General features: G+C 52.0%; 1 protein-coding gene across 2 annotated transcripts in view; it reads right to left on the minus strand.

Moving 5' to 3' along the window:
• CTBP2 (C-terminal binding protein 2) overlaps nucleotides 1-24,021 on the minus strand; it is a gene marked incomplete at its 5' end in the record, with an annotated part of 161,083 nt that overhangs the window by 120,816 nt on the left and 16,246 nt on the right. The gene's annotated exons all lie outside the window — the stretch shown is intronic.

Raw genomic sequence — 24,021 nt, forward strand, 5'->3', positions numbered from 1 at the left:
TTACTCACAAGAAGAGTGACCGGATTTAGATACCAATGCTAAGGATCAATGGACTAAATGCAGAACACTGAGCAGGGAGGAAGCTGGGGAAAGTTAATTCAGCCGAGTAACAGCCCCTCCAGCCCTAGCTCTCCGCAACTGTACCTCCACCCCCACCCCTTTATATGTGCAAAAGGCATTGCATCGGCTGCTTCCTCAGGTTTGTCACTGGTTTAGTTGGTCAGCTCCATGGGGGCAGGGACAGGATATGATTTTTATCTTAGAGAACTTGGAGACCAAACAATAGTGAAGAGCATTAGAATGAGACCACGAGTGGCGCTAGAAAAGCTCCCTCACCTCTGGCTGGGGAGGCTGAGCCCAGGATGTGACCATTCTCCCCTCGAATGTGGGGTTGCACGTGGTGCCGCAGGTAAAGAGCTCAGCACTAAGGCACTCAAATGTTTAACAGATACTTGTTAACAATCCTATTGTTTAACAAACGCTTTCCTAACAAGACCAGGGGAATTCAAGAACCCAGAGTCCTGGGAAGAAAAAAAAAGGCCTAGAGGAAATTAGGTTCAGTTTTATTTCAAACCAAATTTACTCAAACCCGAACCTACAGGTTCAGGGGAGGTTTAAGTTTAAAGTGAAGGGCATCACTGCCATCATGTACGTGCAACCAAAGGAATGACTTGACTTTTGAAAATCCACTTACAGCGCTAGGCACGTCACAGAGAACAATACACAGAGAACCTCCGCAAACACAAATGTGAGTGAAGACCCCAAAGGTGTAATGGAAAGTAAACTCATGGGTCCAAAATATTTTTCCCCTTAGAGGCAACAAATTCTAGTCTTAAGAATAAATCCCAGAGCCAGATGGGACCTCAGAGAGCATCACATCAACAAATGGGGAACCTCCCCCACAAACAGCCTGATACCCACATCAGGATAGCCCCTTCACCTCCGACCAGAGTTCAGACCACCAGGATGTGATGGTCCCTGACACACATGCTGCCCCCTTGTACCCAGAGGAATCCAGGACAAGAGGAGAAAAGCCAAAGGCCAGACCTGCCTACAGCCCATCCCAGCTGCACGAGCCCATCCTGAGCTCCGGGTGGAGTTTTCAGGGCTTAACAGGCTTGATCTAGAAAAAAAGAACCGCAGTTTCTGAAGAAAACGCAAATACTACCTACAGATGCATATGTTATCAAGTAAATAACGCTGGGAATCCTGAACTAACTTCCTCGCTGCCTAATTACTCAGTTGCATTTCATTAACTTTGAAAGTACAGACAACCTTTTAGCACAGGTGTTCATGGGAGTAATACTTCATAAATGCTGTCCTCACTGATATGATGCATGTGTAAATACACACGCATATATGTTTAAAACACAGTGCAAATAAATGTGCTTTCTGAAGGAGCAATGGCTCAAAATTCTCACTGTGAAATTAGATTCTCGGGGTATGTCATTTTAACAGTTCTCATAAAGGCGGGCCAAAGCCACCTAGGTGCCTAGGGCTTCCTCCAAAGAAATCACGCTCACACAGCCTTTACTTCCCTCGTGCACCAGCCCAGAACCCCCTGTGTTATTGTTATGAGTGCTAATAAAACATCAAAATCCAATAACCTTTATCCCAAGTTTTGTTTCAATCCATGCGCACTGTGCAAAAACACACAACACAGATGAACAAAGCTCAAAAGGTGAGGGGGGGGGGGATCTTCTGCTGGTTTCCCAAAGCAGCCAAGCCATCAGGGCACAAGCTTCTTCAAACATCACCCCATGGACGTCTGCTGAGAACCAGGGCAGGCTACCAGAGGCCGTAGACGCCTTGTTCCTCCCGACACAGAGAAAGAGTCCATGTGAAGGAAGAGTTGTTTTGCAACTCCCAGGTCTCCATGATGGGTTTCCTCTTACCCAGTGCTCCACTCAGTCTAAGACTGAATCAAAAATCTTTGGGGTGGGGACTTCGCTGGTGGAGCAGTGGTTAAGAATCCTCCTGCCAACGCAGGGAAGATGGGTTCAAGCCCTGGTCCAGGAAGATCCCACATGCCACAGAGCAACTAAGTCCGTGTGCCACAACTACTGAACCTGTGCTCTAGAGCCTGCGAGCCACAACTACTGTGCCCACAAGCCACAACTGCTGAAGCCGGCGCACCTAGAGCCCGTGCTCCGCAACAAGAGAAGCCACCGCAATGAGAAGCCCGCGCACCGCAACCAAGAGTAGCCCCCGCTCGCTGCAACTAGAGAAAGCTCGCGCGCATCAATGAACATCCAATGCAGCCAAAAAAAAAAAAAATCTCTGGGGTGGAATATTCCTCATCAATAAAAGGGAACAGACCAGTGATACAACAACCTGAATGAATTTCAAAGGGAACTGTGCTGAGTGAAAACACTCCATCCCAAAAGGCTACCTACTTTTTGATTCCATTTCTGTAACATTCTTAAGGGACAAAATTACAGAGATGGAGAACAGACTAGTGGTTGTCAGGGTTTACAGACAGGGAAGGAGCCAGGACACTCCAATTCTAGAATTTTCTGAGTAAGCTGGGTCTTGGAAGTCAGCCAGCCCCGTTTACCACCATGTATGTTGGCCATGAACTGTCTGGGCCACCTAAAGTGGGTGTGGCCATAAAAGGGGAACGGTGGGGTGGGGGGATCCTTGGGGTAATGAAACTTGTGTGTCTTGCCTGCGGTGGGGCACGCTGGAATCCACACAAACAACACCACTGCACAGGAGGGAACACACCCAAATGAATGTGTGTGACACTGGGGAAATCTGAATAGTACCTGTGGACTGTATCAGTATCAACTTCCTGGTTATGCTACTGTCACTATCATTTTGCAAGCTGTTACCAATTGGGGATAAAGGAGGTAAAGGGTCTTATTTCTCTTACAACCACAAGTTTAATTACAAAAATAACAAGTAGCTTTGTCCTGTTTTTTTTTTTTTCTTTTGGTCTGTCTGTTGAGTTTGGTGCATGTTGACCAATAAATAGGGCAACTCCTCTCTTTGGTGGACTGTTGTTTACCAGGAGCCTAGCCCGCTGACAGGATTCACACTCTGAACTGGGATCAGCTTCCTCCGGCTGCCAGGGCACACGGCTCCTGAACCCCTGACCTTCTCTGTTGGAGCTGGCAAAGATGCTTGCTACGTAAGTTCTTTCCTGGGAACAGGCACAACTGACTGGTTTCTCTCGCCCAGCTGCTGCCAGACGCCCAGAGCTTCCCAGGTCACATGTGATAGAACAGCCCTGGAGAGGACAAGAGAAAACCAGCCTCCGGGGCTGGTCTGTATAGGCGAGTGGGCACACTGGTGGGGAACCCAGGACTCCCTGATCCCGCATGGCTAAATCGAAACCCCAGGCAGCAGGCTGGAACAGGCCAAGACCGTCCCTGGCTGACACACACAGCTGTACACTGGGCTGGCCACCTTCCAACACCCAGCTCGCTCAGAGAAAGTTCTGGAGCTGGAGTGTCCTAGCAGATTACCAGAGCCAGCGAGCCACCTGTCTGAGAGAACCCACAGCTACATGCCTGCTTTTCCAGCAGCCTAGGGACCTTGTGGCTGCCCTCGAACTCCACATCAGCCTTTTGTGATAAAACTTAATCACACTGTATCAACCTCAAGGTCTTTTGTGGCGTTGTGTGTCTGTCCTCCAAGATCCCCTGGTGCCTCCCTTTTAAGGAGCGCTGGCACAGTCAGTCCTAACACTCCCCGCCACCTCCCTGCTGATTCAAAGAATCCAGGAGGAGAAAATTACAGGAGGAGCATCTTTGCTGTTTTGCCTTTATTGTCTTCAGGGTCACACTTCTTTCCATCCATTCAACAGGAGTTTATCCTTAATGTCTCCCACTGACAATAACGAAAGTACCTCCCTCTCCCCAGAATGCGCCATTAGGTACAAGTGCACAGATGAAGAATATTTCAATCACAATACTGTTTTTTTCAGATTCCATAAACCCTTAAATAGCCATTTACTCAACTAGCTGAGCGCTTTCAGACACTGCCCGGCTTCAAAGCTGATAAAGAAATAACCAGCGACTCTTCCACGGGAATAAAAATTACATTCTACATAAATTAAATATATAATTTGATTAAACATGTTTATGTCTTTGCGATGACATTTAAAATAGAAGTAATCATTTTCTTTCTTAAAAGAAAAACTCTTTCAAATATAATTCGAAGCTGTCAAACCTGTCTCCTGCTACAGATCTGTTAAATGTCACGTACCTTCAAAGGGGGGCGGCGGCTTCCTTTTAAATATGCAGTTCCAAACAGTGCGTTCTGCATCAAGCATGTATTAAAATACACCGCTGGCATTTATCCTGATTAAGTAGAACCTTCTTCCCTTGCTCCTGACGGATCTGCTCGGGGTGGGGGGTGGGGGGGAAGCAGCACCCAGCCCGTCTCTTCCCCATACAACTCCAGAGGGGCTAACGCCTGCACGCTGGCTGCCAGGCACCGGGCTGCCGGTCCCAACACCAAGTCACACCCCTGAACGCCTGAAGGGGGCAAAGGTACCCTCTTATGAGCCCTACGGTTTCCCTCCCAGATATCTCGTTGAACTCTTTGTAACCCAATTTTGGCCCAACTGTAAGACAGCGTTAATCAGATGCAAAGAAAACTCCGAACTCATTCTCCTAAGTCAATGACCTACATATTCAATTGCTTCTTCTCCAACTCAGTAGCAAACACCATGCTATATTTAAACACAGAGCACAGATATATCTTTCTTCTGAAATGCTTAGAGATACAGAATAGGCTTACACTCTAGCCCTCCTTCTCAACTTAAGGAATGCAAACCTTGTCAGCATCAACTTTTTGGGGAACTTAAGAGAACGGTATGGTCCGTGTCTCCACTGTTTTCCTAAGAAGGTATCAAGGGTCATTTTTGAAAAAAGTAAAGGTAAGCAGCATCTTCACTGGAACGCAAGCGAGTGACGCCTGCCTCCCCGGCCCCCGGCAAAAAGCAAGTGCTCACAAAGAAAACAGACCAAAGGACTTAAAGTCAGTTAAGGGTGGGTAACAAGCACGTCGCATACCAAGTGTCCAAAGGAGACGCAAACGTTCCGGGACCAACACCAACTAATCTTGGAGCCAGCAGAGGAGACAGACAGCCAAAGGAACAGAGAGCTCTCAGAGTCTAAGACCGGGGGAGGGGGACTTTTCACTGCCAATCTCTTTGTATCTAACTCAAATTTGATAAAATGTGGGCAAGTCAGCCCCCCCACCCCACCCTGCCCCCAACCACTGATGGAGGAGGATCCTAAGAACATCTGAAGAAGCATCAAGGCGGAGGCTGGAAAGACCAAACAGAAGACGCCCGATCCAGCCCAACTCTGCACCAGCTGCCTTCCTTCCGGGAAAGGGAAGCTGCCCTTGCAGGAAGGAGGGTAAGCAGAGGCCAGGCCCGTGCCTGCACAACTCGGGGGAGCCTTGTAGACAGACTTCCAGTGCAGTGGGCAGCCTGGGAGAGGACCAGGCTGGGTGGGATACACTTCACAACCAAAGCCCAGATCCAAGCCGGAGCTGGGAAACCTCAGCTGCAGACACCTTCCTGCCTCGTCCTACCGTGTGACCTTAGGCAAGTCACTTTGCCCCTGGGAAACCAACTTCTCAAGGGGACAGGAGAGGAATGCTACCCAGACACCATGATTCTGTAACTCAAGCTCTAATTCCATTTAAAACAGGCACTCATGAGACTTGGAGCCAATTTTCTAGTCACTGGGGCTTGAAAGAAAACAAGAGTGTGGAAAAAGAAGAGTTGTAACAGGACCTTCTCTTTTTCTTTGGATTAATGTACATTCCCTTCCTTGGTGACAAACTCCACGCCACCGTATGGATGAGAAGGGCCAGTAATCACCACGCGTGAGGCTAGATCCTGCAAACTGACCTGTGGCAGCAGCAGTGAAGGCGGGAAGCACGGGTTAACCAAAATGTGTAGAGGGGGACCTTCGGCTTGGTTCCTGCACCCCCAGCCTCCTACTAAGAGGGGAGCCTTCCGAGTTAACGCCACATGTGCTCCCATCTCCCCACGCCGGGGGCCCACAGAAGCCATCAGCCTGGCCGCCTCCCCCGCTGCACGGTGGACTCTCCCGGCTGCAGTGCTGCTTCTTGCGCCTTGCTATCAAGGTTATTGAACCCAATATATACACACATAGCTACAGCTCTCTATACACACATATCCAACACATCCAGAAACTCTGGTGTGGACTCGTGATGGTCAAAGCCAACAGCCCTTTCTCCTCTGCCATCTACCTTCCCAGCTGTACCACACACCCGACCCACACCACCCTATCCATTCTGATACTGCACCAGCAGAGAGGCAGGTACTGCTGAGAGGGAGATTGTGGAGATAAAGGAAACATAACCTTGTCTTCACGGAGTTCCAACAAGGAACAAAGAACAGAACTCCAAGTGCTAGAGAAGCAGATGTGAAAGAAGGAGAGAGTGCAACTCTGCCTCAGCTCCCACTCAGATGCTCCCAAGTCAGTTTCCTCGACGGTCCCTCCAAGGAACTCCAGATGCCCCTCACCAGCCGCCTGCTAGACACCTCCCCTCTGACTGCCCATCCACCCACCCCTCAAACTTGGCTCATCCACAGGCATGGACATCACTGCTTCACGCCCTTGGAGTCCGTGACTCCAACCAAAGCAAACCCAGGCCCTGCCCTGACTTAAGTTCCTGATCCTGGAACGAGCCAGGCCTGCCCCCTACTTTTGTCCACCTCCACACCTGAGAGGCCGGCAAGGAAGGCCAACGCACACCAATTCCTGCGCAAGAAGTGAAACTCCAACTAGCATCTCTAAAAACACCTAGCAAAAGCCCCGCTGAGATAAATACCTTTTTGGAAGAATGACCCAGTCCAACACAACTGGCCTAGCCCTTGAAGTATTTTAAATGCCATTCTAAATTAAATGATACCCTTAGAATGGCTTCCCCTAAACTGTCCCCTCAACACTGTGCTTCTGACTTTCCCAGTGGACCCAGGCCCAAGCAAACAGGTCTTGTGTTACCAGACCTTGGTTGGTGGCAGAACCCTCTATCCCCTGTTAACTCCCTCTAAGGAAGCATTTCTCTTTAGGATGAGCTCAACAAAACGTCTCTCTAAACTCACAGGAAGAGAGCTGTTCACAGCCAACTGTCCTGAAATTTGCAGTTGCTCTATGTCCATTTTTTTGTTTTTTAATTAACTCTGGTCCTTCTCCAATCCCCTTACAGCATCCTGGGTTTTTTTTGTTTGTTCTTTTTTTTTTTTTTTTTTTTTTTGAGTCCAAAGAGACAGGATATAAATAAAATAGAATCCATTCATGAGAACACATTACAAGTCCTATAAACCACATCCCTGGAAGCACTGACCCTAAAGAGACTTGGAAAAGCTGGCAGCAGCCTCCCCAAGGCCAGCGAGGCCGGCACACCCTGACCACTGAGTTCTCGGGTGGACCAGCTCACGGGGTGGCTGATCTTCCGGTGGCCAGGTAGCTGCACAGAACAACTGCTTAGCCCATTTCCCCACGCTGAAAGAAACTAGAAAGGCATGTGCTACCACGTGATTATCAGTGGGCTCCAAAAATGAACTTCTGTCAGTTACGAATGCAAAAACATGGGCACAGATGTTACAAAGGACCAGGAAATCACCAGGAACCAAAGGCCCTGACCCTCACGCATCACTAGAGGGCGCAGTATTTGGGGGGTGGGGGAGGGGACAGGAAGACAGCTCGGGGGTCGGAGCAGGTAGAGGCGTGCCCAGGAAAATTCAACAATTGTTCTGAACATCCAGGGAAAGCCAAGAGAAGCAGGCCCCTCTAAACAAAATAAAACGGTTACTTCTTCCAGAGCAGGCAAGCCTTATAGCCCAACCCACAGCACAGCAAATGGTGCAGACGCTGCATCTGTCCTGTTAGCGGAGGGAACGGGGAAGAGGAAGGTGCCCCCCCGCCCCAACCCCTCAAGCAGAAAGCCAACATTCTGCTAAGTGGTTTAAAAAATAGCTCCATCGCCCATACATGATTGGTAGCAGTGTAAAACGTCATTATAACTGCTTCATAAAACTAAACACACCTATTTTATGGCCCAGCAATTCCACTTCTAGGAATTTACCCAAGAGAAACGAAAACATACGTCCATAAAAAGACGTGTACAAGAATGGTTCACTTCAGCTTTATTCAGAATAGCCAAAAGCTGGGAACAGCCCACATGTCCATCGACAGGTACTTGGGTAAACTCACTTGGTGGATTCCTGCACTGGAATACTACACAGCAAGTAAAAAGGAACCAGCAATTGATCCAGGCTAAAACACCCAGAAATCTCAAACACATTTAAAAAGGTGAATTTAAAAAGCTTTTCCCAAAAGGTATATGTGGTATAATACACATGTATGTATAACGTGTGAATATGTATATCACGCAGTATATTAAATGCTAGAACACGAAAAATTAATCATGTGGGGGTGGGGCGTGGTTGCCTGAGATGATCAGGGAGATGGGAATGGGGACTACCGTGAGGGAACTTTCTGGAATGATGGTTATGTTCTATATCTTGATAGAGTTGGGGTACCCAGGTATATGGATCTGCCAAAACAAATGGATTGGTATGCCTAGGGTCTACGCTTTTCATGTTACCTCACGCCCCCGCTCCCACCCCCTGAATACCTCTCCCAAGTCCTACCTCCAAGGAAAGATAAACTGAGGGAACCACAGAAAGTCCACTTCAGTAATGAGCTGCTTGCTCAAGGACTCTGGGCTGGAGCTCAGTGAGGTCTGAAGGCCGCTGAGAAACGCTGAGGAAATGAAGATGGACCGATGGGCGGGGAGATGGAGATAGCACGGAGGTAACAGCCCGGCCTGGGGGGCGGGGCGGGGGTACTCACTGCACAAAGGTGCCCACTCAGGGCACCTTTGACTCTGCTCCATCTGCAGGATGAGGACCCCAGAAACACCTGCAAGACCAGTGCCATTTCCCCACCAAGAGCTGAAACCCCAGCGGCCCAGGTGGGTCATCACTCCAAATCAGAGTGTGGGAGCAGCGTGCGTCCAGGTGACACCCACTCTTCTCCATGAACAGACCTGTGAATTCAAGGAGGCTAAGGATCGTGTGTATCTAACGCAGGCTGATAAAACAGGAGGTCCCTGCCCGGTCAGAATAAACCCCCAGGGCAGTCACGTCTGCATCCTGCAGGTTCTAGTGCTTTGAGGCAGAACTCCCAAGAGCAGCTCTCAAAGAGCAAACCGATTACACGGGCCCATTTGGAAACACACTGCTAAATGCCATGTGACTTTTAACACGGCTGTCGTTAGATGCTGTCAGCCTAAAGCTGCATTCCCAGTGCAGGTCACACACAGACTGCACCTACTAGCATCTCATATCACCCAAGAGGCTTTTAAAGTATTAAGTACAGAAAGTACATGTAACTTCCCAGTTAAAATCTAGTGCGTGGACACTCTCAAAGGTCAACGCGGCATCCACTCGTTTCATTACTGATGCTTCACCCAGATGGCGAGGAAGCTACATTAAAAAGCACATTTAAGAGTCACTGCTGGGGCTTCCCTGGTGGCGCAGTGGTTGAGAGTCCGCCTGCCAATGCAGGGGACACGGGTTCGTGCCCCGGTCCGGGAGGATCCCACATGCCGCGGAGCGGCTGGGCCCGTGAGCCATGGCCGCTGAGCCTGCGCGTCCAGAGCCTGTGCTCTGCAACGGGAGAGGCCGCGGCAGTGAGAGGCCCGCGTACCGCAAAAAAAAAAAAAAAAGAGTCACTGCTAAAAAAAAAAAAAGAGTCACTGCTATAGGACTTCCCTGACGGTCCAGTGGTTAAGAATCCCTGCTTCCACTGCAGGGGGCACGGGTTCGATCCCTGGTCGGGGAAGTGAGATCCCGCATGCTGCGCCGCGTGCCCCCCCCCCCCAAAAAGTCACTGTTATGATGCAAAAGTAACAGAACTAAACCCTGGACAGAATCCCAGATCTCAGATCTGGGTAAGTCCTGGAAATCACCAAGCACAGACCTCACACTGTAGAGGCAGGCAAACTGCAACCGGGCAGAGGAAATATGGCTTGCTTCCCAAACTGGAAGAAATTCCTGGGCACTGACCCTTTGACCCACTTTATTTTCAATTCAACACGCGTTAGTTCGGTTCCTCCAGAAACAGACGCCAAGACAAGGTTAGTGAGAGACTCTGTGCGGGAGACTCCGGGGGGGGGGCACGGACAGGAGCCAGAGGGACATGCGCGCCTGACCCCTTCAGTGGACTCAGGGAAAGAGAGATCTTTGCCCGCCATGCAGTTCAAGGCCACAGGGGAATCTTCGGGCCAAGCAGACACGGGCTGTTGGGAGGAGTCCCAAGCCTCGCAGGGACAGCCTGGCAGCCCCGCTGCGCTCAGGCCCTGGCTGGGAGCGGCCTGTGGGAGCGCGGGCTCTGTGAATGCGGGGCTGGATTCCACGTGTGGAACATCGTTGGTGCCAGCAGTCCGTTACCTTCCCAGAAGGAAAAGACCAGAGAGGTGCCTTTGCACGGCTGCCACACCATGCCAGGCGGCTGCTCCACTTTTACGACCCAAGACTTGACTGAGCTTTTCCAAAGATGGACAATCAGGGCCACCTGGCTGCGCCCAAAACGCGTAGGTGGTTGTTATTTGGCTGGTGTGAGGCAGGGAAGCCCTGCAGGGACGCTCATCTTCAGGGAGGCCCCCCAACAAGAGTAGGGAGGGAAACGGGATCTCCAGGACTCGGTGAATCAATGGACACGGCGGATGGAGAAGTGAAAGCCACGCTGCGGAGGCTGGGGGCCGGGAGGGTCCTGCTCACTGAAGGAGAGTGTGAGGTTAGGCTGCTCAGGCTGACCATCGAGTTAATCAGCTCTCCAAACTCACTGTATTAGTCAACACTACCTGCTTTAACAAATGAACCCCAAACTGAGTGTCAGCTCAGCACAACATAAGCTTATTCCCATATCACAAAAAGATCAGTGTTCCTGATGGGTGAGCAGCTCTTCACATGGCGATTCAGGGGCCCAGGGTCCTCGCTTTCTCTGCTGGACTTGCCACACCCAGTGGACAATCCAGGCAAGAAAAACTGGGTAAAGCACACTTGCTTCTTAACCATTTCTGCCAGGAAGTGACACGTATTCCCACCAGTGTTCCACTGGCAACATCTATCCCGGGGCCTCCGGTAGCTGCCTGGCTGGTGGCAGGGCAACCACCGCAGCAGTAAGCCCCCACCAGTGCAGGAGGGAAGCACAGATCTGTGGTGGACCTCTGGTCATCTCCACCACACTTACCTTCCAACTCAGTCTCAGACAGGCTTATTCTGGAAGCAATATAGGCCTCTGGGTCTCTCTGAACACCATAATCCAAGGTTATCTGACCACTGAACCAAACCTGAAAAGAGATGCTGACAGCTCTGGAAATGCATCTATTAAATTCTCTTGTTGCCACACAGCCGTGGCCTTCAAGTGGAAATCTGGTCACAACTGGGCTCTCACTGATCAACTTAAAAAGTTGAGCAGCTGTCCTTTTATCGCAAAACGCTCAACTCTAAAACTTTAAAGTCTGCAAAATGCTTTCATGGCCATCAACTCTAAGATACCATCAAACCTTAGACCCAGCAATGTTTTATAAGCCGCTAAGAAAAAAAGGGGGAAAAAATACCCTCAAATAAACTATGCCATATGATCAATTTTACGACAGAACTCGATCCCAGAGACGTTAAAATGCTGAAAACCAATGAAGTAACAGCGCTCGCTCCTGCTGAAGTCTTCAAACAAGCTTGTAAAAAAACCACAGCAATTGCAATTTCACAGAGCCCAGCCCAGGGCTGGGTGACTTGCCAGAGGTCACCCAGCTAGTGAGGGACAGAGTTGGGAGAAGGGGGTTTCCAACCAGTTTGACTCAGCACCTGGATCTGGGTCAAGACCCCAGCACATCCGAAAACTCTCCAAGGCCAAGCCAAGCTCCAACCTCCTCACATCCACACAGATGCTGCTTCCAACGGCAAATCGAGCACCTCAGATATCATATTCTTATACATGCATTCAAATTTTTTTAAAAACTCCACTAAAATTTGAGTTTTTATCTGCATAACACTTTACCAACAAATTCCACGACATTCAAGTGAGAACAGATGACGCACTGAAATATCAAAAACAGGAATCCGATTTGGTAAACAGTTGAGCGCTATTTTCACATCACCCTAATGAATCTAGTTTCAATGAACACAAATCAGCAAACACTCTGAAAATTTTGATGGTGTGGTGCAAAACGATGCTTTGAATGACAGCCCCAGAAAACAAACTCCTCTCAGCAAGTGACAGATACCACAAGAAGAGAAAAGTCAGAATGGAGGAGTTAATTCGAAGGGTCCACTCATGGTGCATGGATCTGTACTTGGCCTTGGACCGCCTTCCCATACAGAGCTCCTTGGGCTATGAGTGAAGCAGCACGGAGGGGAGCTCTGGCTCCTGCTCAAGCTGCCACCAGGTGCCGGGCGCGTTCCAATATGTGTACAGCAGGTGGGTCAATACCCACAAAAGATGGCACACGGATTTCTGGTCAAATTCTTCTCGCCCAGGGCAGGCTCCTGCCTCTGTGCATCTCATTATGGCCCTCAGTGTCAAGGGAAGACTGCTGGAAAATATCTGGATGCTTGGGAAGTGTCTGGGATGGTAGGGTACAGGCCAAGATGGGCCCAGACTCCTCCAACCCCTGCTCACATGCACACCCATCCTCTCATCTGTGTCTCCATCCTGCCATCACTCTCTTCAGTGGTACGCAAGTAAAATCTCAGCAGTGACTTTACTCCCACTTTGTCTTTTTTAAAACAAAAAAAAAGCATGCAAGGACCAAGAGACAGGGAAACACACTGACACCCCCAGAGAATGCAGGCAGAGCCATCTCTCCCGAGGGGCATCTGGGGAGACACTTCACCTGAGCCCTGCATTTTCTCCATCTGTAAGCCAAGGTTGTTGTTTGGAGGCTGTAATTAGAACATATTGGAACACAGCTGTAAACTATAAATCACTATAAGAAGACTGGACTGGTCTTTTGAAATGATGTTTTTGCCTTGGAAATAATAAACCAAAGTTAACACATTCAGAGTTGTTTTTAAAAAGAATCCCATTGTTATAAAGCAGAAACTAACATACCACGGTAAAGCAATTATACTCCAATAAAGATGTTAAAAAAAAAAAGAATCCCAAAGCCTAGTACCTTCCTTCAAACCCAATGAACCCATCTCTCCAGACTGCAAGCTACATGGGGACAAGGAAGCACCTCCCTCCTACCGTACTCCTCCCTGAGCCTGACCTGTGGGAACCAAGTGTGCTTAACCGAATTCTGAGTGTCCAACAGGCACCTCCTGGCCACGGCCCCAAGACTGAAGCAGCTTTCTTTTTCCCATGGGCAATGAAGTTTGCTTTCAAAAAGAAAGGCATTTAAGACGACACCTGTATGATGTGAAAGAAACGAAAGACTACAGATGAGATTTTAAAAGCATTATGATCAGAAGGAAGGCAGGCGAGCATTCAGAAGCCACGCCCTGCGGCTCCCACTCGCTGTGCGCTGTGCGTGCAGAGGCTAAAGGGGCCTCCAAAGACCAGCCCTACGCAGCCGAACTCCTAAACCCATTACCTCTTTCCATTCCAACAGCCACTCCATCAAGCAACTATTATTACTCCCAACTCATGGGTGGGGGGACTGAGGCTCCGGGCCTCACGCCAGGCTCCACAGCAGTAAAAGCAGAGACTCAGCTCAAGTGCGCCAGCGGAAGGCCACCTGTAACCTACTCTGCAGAAGCCAACGAGGCAGGAGGAGGAATTCAGCAAAATGGGACGAAGCTTCAAGACAGACCCCCTGGGGCATTCAGGACCCTCTGCTTCCTGACACCCCCTTCACCCATGTGGGCAGAGGGGGCATCACAACACGGTTCTAGCTCTGAGCTCGGGGACCATCCAGGCAACCCAGGCAGGGCCTGGGGAATCTGCTTGGCCCCATGACCCTACTGGTCCCAACCCCTGCTGGGGGCTCCTCAATGAGGGAGGACATCCCCGCTCCCAAGGGAGAGGAGAGTTGACGAAAGACCTGGCTGGAAAACCGTGCCGCCTGCCACAGCAGGTCCAGATGCCTGGTTCCGTAGAGCAAGGCGCACCTACGGGGAATGAAGGCGAAGCACCCCTCAGATGCCACCTCTGCAGGTGCTCAAGGAAGGGACTCAGCCAACAGAACCAGAGGAGGGCCTCCTTCAACCTGAACTTGCCCAACCCGGAATCCAAGGCGCGCACAGCCCCCGTGGCCTGCTTCTCCTCCCGTCCCGCTCCCCACAGCTGCGGCCTCTCAGCCCAGCCCGCTGGTCTGCTCAATTCCCTCCCCATCTGCAAAGTAACCCCCTCCCCCCCACCCCCCGCAATGGATTCATCCCAACGTTTAGTCAGCCGGGACCTTATTTATGACTTTTAGACTCTCAAACCCATTCCCATTCATAAGTAGGAGAGAGCAGCTGGATGGCAACGCACACAAAGGGCCCCGGGGCACCCCCAGCCCACCTGGCCCAGCCAAACAGACTCTTTCCTGGGTCCAGAGAGCGCGTGTGTTCGCTTCCTCCTACCTGGGGGCACCAACCGCCCTCCCCCAGGGCCTGCCACAAAAACCCGACGACTGTAAGCAAGGCAATTCCCCCCGCAGCAGCGCCCCTCCCCGCACCCCTGCCCCTCCCCACACCCCAGCACCCCGGGTCCCCTCCCTCCCTCCTGTCCCCGTGAACTCACGGAACACGTCCCCCGCCCAGCCTTGGCAGGCCAAGAAATCCCACGCAAGGGCTCTGAGCAGCGTTAGATCCTAGACTCACATGAGACACTGCGGAGCGCTGGATTCTTTCCCTATGAAAATGCACACGGGACCCTCCCCACGCCAGCCCCCTCGACTTGTGCCATTCCCGGGGCTCACACCCCTCCCAGGCACGGAGCCCAAAGAGGTCCACAGGCCTGAGGCAGGCCCGCCAGCTTTGTTTCCTCGGCAACACCCACTCTCTCCCTGCAGAGGCACACCAGCCGAGGCAGAGCTCCTGGAGTTTCTTCTCAAGGGGCGGGCGACACCAGCTTTCCTTATGTTTGGGCGGGGGGGGGGGGGGCTGAGGTGGATGGGACCCCAGCAGCTAGCTGTCCCCCACCTCCGCCTCCTCCCGCCGCACTCTTCCCAATGCTCACGAACACCCGTCCTGCAAAACTGATTGCACTTTCGCTCCAGGAGAGCCTGGCAAAAGAGATGACGCAGCCCCACAGACCCTCACCTGCTGATGGGAAACCAGGCCCCACGGGCCTCCCGCTCTTGACACTTCTCGGTGAGCGGCTCTGGTCACCTGGCACCTGGCCCTCGGTGGCGGCCGAGGCTCATCTGTCACGTCGGACATGTGTGAGGAGCTGGGCCTCCCAGGAAGCCTCCCTCCGCCCCTGCCCCCAGCCTGTGGGGCAGGAAGTTAAGATTTGCCTGATTCACTGGGCCTGTGTCTTCTAGCCCACGGGCAGAAGGGGGCAAGTGGCCTCAGCTGAGGGCTGCTGGGTTGGGCAGTGCTTCTCTACCCGGTTACCCATTTGAATCATCTGAGAGCTTTTAAAATTACCAGGCAGGTTCCACCCCAAGACCAGTAACTCAGAACAACCTCTGAGGGTGGGGCTCTGCTTAGATCTTGTTTCAAGGCTTCCCCAGGTGATCCCAGTTCCAGGCGGGGATGAGAAGCATATGGGGCTAGAGGGATCCCAGCAAGAGGGCGTGACAGCCTCCAAGGGAAGAAGAGCTGGAGGGCGGCCCCGACCCCTGCAGCCCGAAGCCCACAGCCCACCTCCTTCAAGAGGACTTCCCAGACGTCTGGGTGTACGGATGGGACCCCAGCTCCCAGTGCTGGGACCACCGCGCCCCTCCCCCTGCTGCCTCAGATGGGTGCCCAGTGCCCTCTGGTTGCGTGGTCTGCTCCTTGCAGGCCGGACTTAGTCAGGCTTGTTCAGGCCACCACCCCAGGGCCCGCACAGTGTTGACCACACTGTTCTGCCATCTCCCCAAAGCTCATTAGCCCCGAGATGACAGAAGGTCCATCAGAGAGAGGAGGTACCGTGGAGGAAGTGCGCAAGAGGGAAGACGAACCCCACGGAGCCCATTTTGCAGGATTTACGCCCTGGGCATCTTCCAAACCTCCCTGCTTAGGTCCGATCACTCCCGACCCCAGCGACCCCACCTGCCCGAACTAATCCACTGAACCCACGGCATACACCTCCCACATGCCAGGGGCTGATACGCTCGGACCACGCAGTCTGTTAACAAGACACCATCCAAAACGCTGACCATTAGTCCCCCCAGAATAGCATCACTAGGCCACAGACATCTAGGGACAGACGCATAAAACACATTCTCCCAGGGCTTCCCTGGTAGGGCAGTGGTTAAGAATCCGCCTGCCAATGCAGGGGACACGGGTTCGAGCCCTGGTCCGGGAAGATACCGCATGCCGCGGAGCAACTCAGCCCGTGTGCCACAACTACTGAGCCTGCGCTCTAGAGCCTGAGAGCCACAACTACTGAGCCCGTGTGCCACAACTACTGAAGCCCGTGCGCCTGGAGCCCATGCTCTGCAACAAGAGAAGGCGCTGCAATGAGAAGTCCGCGAACCGCAACGGAAGAGTAGCCCCCGCTCGCCACAACTAGAGAAAGCCCACGCGCAGCTACGAAGACCCAACGTAGCCAAAAGTAAATAAATAAAATTAAAAAAAAAAAAAAAAGGTTTAAAACACATTCTCCCAAAATGATAATAGGGTGTCTCCCCGGTGGTGCTGTCTGCAGCCTGGAAGGAGCCAGGACTTCAAATGCGCTCTTGGCGGGGAAGGGTGGGGGAGCTGGAGGGGAGGGGAGGGACAGGTCACCAAATGTTCCCCATCCAAATCTTCAGCACTGATATCACCACCAGGAAACGAGATGTTTATCTTGTTACAAGGTCTCATGTTCCTGCTTCTTCTTTACCTAGAAATAAAAAGTTCCCATCTGGGTCTTCACAGACCGATGTCACCAAAATCAGAATTCACCAAAATATCAAAAGTGCCCACAATTTCAGAGGAGGAGATTAAAAAGGGAAAGTGATGGGGAAATTAAGACAATAGGAAGAAAGGTCTTAGAGGAAAAGTTCAGTTTGACCAGATGGGTTTTGCTCTTTACAAAGGGTTACACCACAGGCCTACAGAGACAGTGCCCCTCCTGGGTGCCACAGTGGTGACCGAACTCAGAGCAGGTCTTGGGAACCCCTCGGCCTGGTTTCCCAAGGGGCCCGTGAGGCCTTGCTGGCTGTGGTGGGCTTAACGTGGGGCCACACGCGCCCCCCACCAACCGTCTGCCAGACCGCAGTCAGCTCTCTTCAAGGATGGGGACCGACACACACGATATCAAGGGTCAGCCTTTATCTTTTAAACGCACAATGTGCTCAAGCCAAAAACAAAACAAAACGCCTTTCCAAGACGCTTCCCAAATTCCAGCAACACACTGGGCTGGAAAAAATGGAGCCCCGTTTCCTCTTATTTTTAATCTCACACTGGCTAGGTTTATAATAAAAGAGAATAACCTATTTATTTGCTTACCTTACTTGGAAAGACAATAAATTGGAAAGGCTTCATAAATCTCACAGGGAATTCCTTTAAACAAGGACTGTCAGCAAAAATCCGTAAATAACCCTCTGCCAGTCTCCAGCAATCACCTCCACCACACATTCTTTTTCCTTCCTGCTTTTGTACTAATCTTCTAGCAAACAAATCAAATCAAGCACTAAAACGTTTTATTCTTATCGAGGTGAGGCTCAGAAAACATCCGGGAGTCCACCGGGGCTGCTGGCTGACTTAGGTGGCCTCTGAGAAGAATCAGCCGCAGAAAAGACCCCTGGGACTGCATGAGGGAGACCTCTGCACCCCCAAACCCTGCCACACTGCTCTCACCGATTTACAAAAACCCAGGCTGGCAATCGGCTTTGCAAACAGAGCCAGGGACGTGGCATCCATTCTATCTGGAGCAAAGCATAAGCCTTATGAAACAGGGTCCTATCCAGGTGGCAGACAGGCTCTTGGGTTTTCTCCCACCTGGGCTAGCGTGGCATCAATGACAGTGCCTGGAGCCCTTGTAACTCCAGCGTCATGGAGCTTCCAGATCCAGGCGGCTACTGGTCAAGTTCACTCATCCCCATGCTGACCAAGTTGAAGGAAGGCAGCTTGGAACTTGGAGATGTCCAGAGCAAACACACACCTCATCCAGCAGGCCAGGACTTGTTCCCACCATGTTAACTTGACTCGTGAGGCAACTGATTAAAACAACACTCTAGAGCTTCCCTGGTGGCGCAGTGGTTGAGAGTCCGCCTGCTGATGCAGGGGACACGGGTTCGCGCCCCGGTCCGGGAAGATCCCACATGCCGCGGAGCGGCTGGGCCCATGAGCCATGGCCGCTGAGCCTACGCGTCCGGAGCCTGTGCTCCGCAATGGGAGAGGCCACAACAGTAAGAGGTCCGCATACCGCAAAAAAAAAAAAAAAAAAAACTGACATTCAGATACAGCAGAAGATGGACAGTCTCACGCTGAGGTTTCAAGGACGGTGCTAAAAATAAGTTTAAATAAGAGGCAGAAGGAGGCTCGTGGCTAATCAAATGTGTAATCAACTTACGTATCAGGAAAGGATAATTACCACAACCAAAAAGAACATTTCTCCAAGCCAAAAAGGTAAAAAAAAAAATTTAAACCAGCAAACCACTACCCACATAGAAACAAAAATGTATGTTTTCAGAAAGGACAAGCCTCTTGCAGACCCGGCAGCTTCAGGAGCCTTGAAACTTTCCCCCAGGACCTTGATTCTTGGATGTGACATGCAATACTTAGCGAAACCCAAACAGACTTTGCACTACCAGAGATGCACTCAGTCTGTTAGCTGCGCAAAGGAATGGGCTTTTGATTCGAGTCCCACCCAGGTTCCCGTGCAGCAGCCATCGCCACAGAGCTGCGTCCCTGCAGGTGACTGAGCTGCCCAGAGCCTCGAGCGCTGAAAGTCACTCTCCAGCCCGAGGCGCCTTGGCCGTCTCTATTATGGATGCAGCAAATTCATTTGTTTTTATCTCCTCCCCTCCTGGTACATTCCTGGTACTCAAGAAAAAGGAGCTATATTATTATTATATACCCAGCAACTTAATGTATTCCTAATATTCCCGAATGAAGGCAAAGGCCTTTCTTAACCGGCTCCCTGTGAAACAGTCATTTGACAATTTGCACACCTCAAGCATGTTTGCCCGGCGAGGCCAGCTGGACCCGGGCACACATCAGCAGGCTGCTCGCCCCACGGGCACAGCATTGGCTTGCCCACTCCCTTCCCTCCAAGTCCGCTGCAACTGCAGGATCCACCCAAGGGAAGCGGCTTCCCACCTGTTACCTGTGTCACCCTGAGGAGTTACCCTGCGCAGACAGGAGTGGAGCCCCAGGAGGGCGCTGGGGAGGCATCCCGAGGGCAGGACGCCTGCAGGCCCTGGGGCTGCCTAGAAGCACAGCCCTACTGTGCTCACAGCTGCGGCTCCACGGGGCTCAGACTGGGTGAAAAGGTCCACGGGGGCTTTACTGCTGCGGACTGCACTACCGAAGATGCTTGCAGGGCCCTTCAGGACATAAACCACTCCCCTCTCTGATGTTTAAATAAAATCCAGCATCCAACTTTTTCTGTAATAATTTCAGTGTTTGGGCAACCTTTCTTCCCTGGGCAAGGATTGGGAGGGAAACGCGGTCTCAGGGTAGTCAGAGCAGTGTCTGGGCCCCAGAACTGCACGGCAGCTGGGTCCTGCAGCCTGTCCAGGCCAGGAGGACTCGGGTCTTCCCACTGGCTGGCGGTGTTCCCCATCCCGCCAAGTAAGAACTGCCAAGGAGCGGAAGACACACACATACAAGCAGCTCAAAACGCTGGTTCAAGCAGCCCTTGTCCCACCGGGGCGCCAACACTGGGCGCTACTAACCCTGGGCTCCAATCTCTTTGCATCTGGAAGCCCCCGAAGTCTTCTAAGCATGCACCCATGTCTCCACCGCACTCGCGGCATGCATGGCAGCTCACAGACGACCACCCCAAAGAGGCCAAAGGATGCTTAGACAGGAATTTCAGGTCAGGAATCAAGGTCAGGGTTAGTCTGCGCTCTCGCAGGCATCAAAGGGTTTCCTCACAGTGAATGCAGGCAAAATGCACCAGGAGCCACTCAGCACGGTGAGCGCTCTCCCTGCCCTGAGTGCTGGGGCGATGGAGGGGGGGGGGGCAAATACTGAGCACTGAGGAGACATCTCCAGCAACAATCAGAACACTAATAAATGCGGTGAATCCCGAGTTAACAATTTAAAACATTCCAAGATTCATTTCCTAAAATTCCCCACAACTGAACGAAAACAAAGAGAATACTTTAAAACCAGGAAGAGAGTGAGTCGATGCTGACTTCCTTCCCAAAGTGCAACAGGGACCACTCACAAGCACGTGCTCTGGGCGGAGAGCGGCAGCAGCCTCATCACGCAGCCCCTGCTCCGAGAGAAACCAGGATCCTGTGCGACACGCAGGAGCTGGCAAGCGTAGGAGTGGAGACCAGCACTCCGGCTCTAGGGTGGGACGCTGACCCAGGTGACCCACTGCTGGCCTTGGCAGTCACTGACCTTCCCACAGGAAAGCACACTGGTCCCTCCGGCTTTCGGCAAACCACCCCCCTTGACCACAGAACGGTGGCCAGCCTCTACTTGCAGGAAGCCCAGCGGGGACCTGCAGCCTGCCCTGCGCCCCAGGAGGCACAGGGACCTGGATCAGCATGGGGCGCAGGATTGCTGTGAGCAAACACACTGCCTGGCCCTCTCCTAAGCCACTTCCCCACGGAAGAAAGAGGAAGTAGCCAGCGGCCCAGCGGTCACTTCCAGTCCCCCTGGACCCGGAGCCAGTGGCCGTGGTGGACAGAGGAGGTACCCACTCCCGGGCGGGCACCTACCACGAGGGGCTGCAGGAACACGGTGGAGGAGGGCGAGCAGCTACGGTGTGTGTGTCCCCGGAAAGCCCAGGGACAACGGCCCGAGATGCACCGAGGCCCAAGGTGTGGACGTGGAACTGCCCACTCCTGGGGGGAGGGGGGCCCTTTGGGGGCCCGTGGATTCACGGGGCAGATAAGATTCCAGCCACAGTGACTGGCCTTTGAGCCAACCTGCCCAGCCTGGGCCAACGTCCTTAAGTCTCGGGCATCCCTGGGATGACATGGGTGGTGCCGCTCGGGCAAGTCTGTCTGCTGTGGCCTGGAGCGTCCTCCCGGGCCAGGCGGAACCCTCGCACGTGACAGACGTCCTAGAAAACCCTGGCACCTCACACGAACATCTACGTACTTTTTCCTCCATACTTCCCGGGCTGGCCTTTCCACTATCAAAAGGGGACAAACTGCAGCAGTGGTGGGCAGGATGGAGGCATAATCACAAAGGGCTCCGGCAACCTTCCTTGGTGACGGAGTTGCTCTGCAACCACGTGGATTTTACACAGCGTTGGTCAAAACGTGCAGAATCGCGTGCTGAAAGGGTGAATTTTACTGTACGTAAATTATATCTATACAACATTCTAAAAAAGTTGATCCCCCTCAAAAGCCCAAAACAAATAATAAAAACAAATGACGTGCCCTGCGCAGTAAACTGCAATCCCACTGCAGCCAGAGCAGTCTTTCCAAAAACAGGGCGGCTGTCACCTGCCGCCACCTGCCCCACCCCTCCAGCTTTCCCCAGGAAGCCCTGGAAGAGTCTGCACGTCGGCAGGAAGGATCCCGTTAGACACGCGCTGGCGCAGACGCCCTGAAATTGAGCAGCACTTCAGTTTTGTCAGGAAGGTCATTTCGGGACCTCTAGCAGTTTAGCGGCCAGGAAATGAGAAATGAGATTCTGCTCATTACTGTGCCTTAACTGCTCTTATTGGGGTTCCACCTATCACGTTAGCATCATCACACTCCAACCTCCTGGTCAGCAAGCGGGGAGTGGACAGGCTCCCACCAGCCGGTGGCGTTGCGTCTGCCCTCGCTGCCATGGGCATCCTGCGGCCTGCAGCATGCAAGGGGCGAGTCCCTGAGCCCCCCCCAGGGGCCACACACATCCTTGTCCTCATGTGGTGGTGCTGAGACCCCAGGGGTCTGTGTCTCGATCCAGAAAACCCAGGGACCGGCGCTGAAGGGGAAACAGAGGCAACACTGGAGTTCACCCAAGGTCACGAGGCAAGCTAAGGGCAGAGCTGGGATGAGCTCTTCCCCGCTGGTCCCTTCTATCAGTGAGACTGCCACCACGCACACCCCTGCAGATGACCTATGTGAGGCCAGAGGGTAAGGCGACAAAACAGCCTTCGGCCCTACCTTGCGCCTGGCCTTCTCCGTGGAGGGACACGGAGGGATCACGCCCAGGGGCTCCACAGTGAGATGGAAACTCATACTCTGGAGTAAGACAGGCTGGGTTGAAACTGACTGACCCAGCCATGTACCCCCAAGTACGAGAGCAGGCTCCGGCCTCCTCTCTGCCCCACAGCCCGTTGGGCACCCGGCCCTGTCAGAGTCCCAGCCATTCCTCCGACAGCCGGCACCCTCGCTGTCTCCGTCACCTACCCGGTGAGTCCACCGCTGGTTGGGTCTCCCAGGCACCACGACCACTGCTCTAAAATGCCATGTCTGGCAGCAGTAGATCTCAACTCAGGGAGCCCTGTGACCCTCTGGCCCTCTCTCGCCCTCTCGGGTCCCAGCCCCTCCCACTCTTTACTCCTACAAAGAAAGAATAACGATAGTGCCCACACGGGAGAGAACTCACTAGCAGTGTATGTTGAGGATGTGTCATGCATTAACACACTGCCCCTCACACACACCAGAGGTGGATACAAAGAATGCCCACCGGCCTTCCCTGGTGGCTCAGTGGTTGAGAATCTGTCTGCTAGTGCAGGGGACACGGGTTTGAGCCCTAGTCTGGGAGGATCCCACATGCCGCGGAGCAACTAGGCCCGTGAGCCACAACTACTGAGCCTGCACGTCTGGAGCCTGTGCTCTGCAACAAGAGAGGCCGCGATAGTGAGAGGCCTGCGCACCGCGATGAAGAGTGGCCCCCGCTTGCCGGCAACTAGAGAAAAGCCCTCGCACAGAAACGAAGACCCAACACAGCAAAAATAAATTAATTAATAAACTCCTACCCCAAACATCTAAAAAAATAATAATAATAATAAAAAACACAACAAGCTTCTCATTATAAAAAAAAAAAAAAAAAGAATGCCCACCACCCCGCTGTGAGGACCCAGGACACAAGGAGGTGGGGACCTTCCCCAGGCCTTCAGTCAATCCCCTGATTAGCTCTGGGACCAGAAGTGGACTTCTGGGGTTCTGTTCTTAGGTGCTACACGGTACTTCTTCAGGCCAGGGAGAGCACCAAGAACACCCGTCAGTCCTTCCCTGACCCCTCAGCCTGGAGACAACCCACCCTCCACCCCGGCACTTGGGAAGCACCCTACCCCCATCCCAGCTCTCTGTATTTCAGGATAATCCTCCTTTGCTCTTGCTTGCAGTCCTGGCATCGGGCACACAGTAGGAGCTCTATCTGCTGAAGAAGCAGATCTTTGTTCAACAGGCAACTTTCAGAAGAAGCAAATGCATCTCAGTGTCACTGCATACATTTCCACAAATCAATCCCAACTGAGCCACCTTAGCATATACTGTAAAAATTTAAAACCCTATGCATAAAATATTATATATCTATTTTTATTTGATCTACTAAGTTATAAAGCTTTCCTCAATCTCTTAAAGGTGGTTTTTCCAGTAGTGCATAACTGCTTAATTGGGAAGTGTACAAAACATAATTACACTGCCTAACACTACAACATTGCTTATGGGAATATCTCTGTTCATGCATTCTGCTTTATTTTGTATTTAATCTCTACTAAGATGTCTATATGAAAATAGATAGGTATGCTAGTCTTCATAAACACCATAAATCATAAAGTCATTTCTTTGCTAACCCAAGTCCAAAAGCAGCCCCAAAAGAAA

The sequence above is a fragment of the Grampus griseus genome (genome assembly GCF_964374135.1).
Source record: "Grampus griseus genome assembly, chromosome: 16".
NCBI lineage: Eukaryota > Metazoa > Chordata > Mammalia > Artiodactyla > Delphinidae > Grampus > Grampus griseus.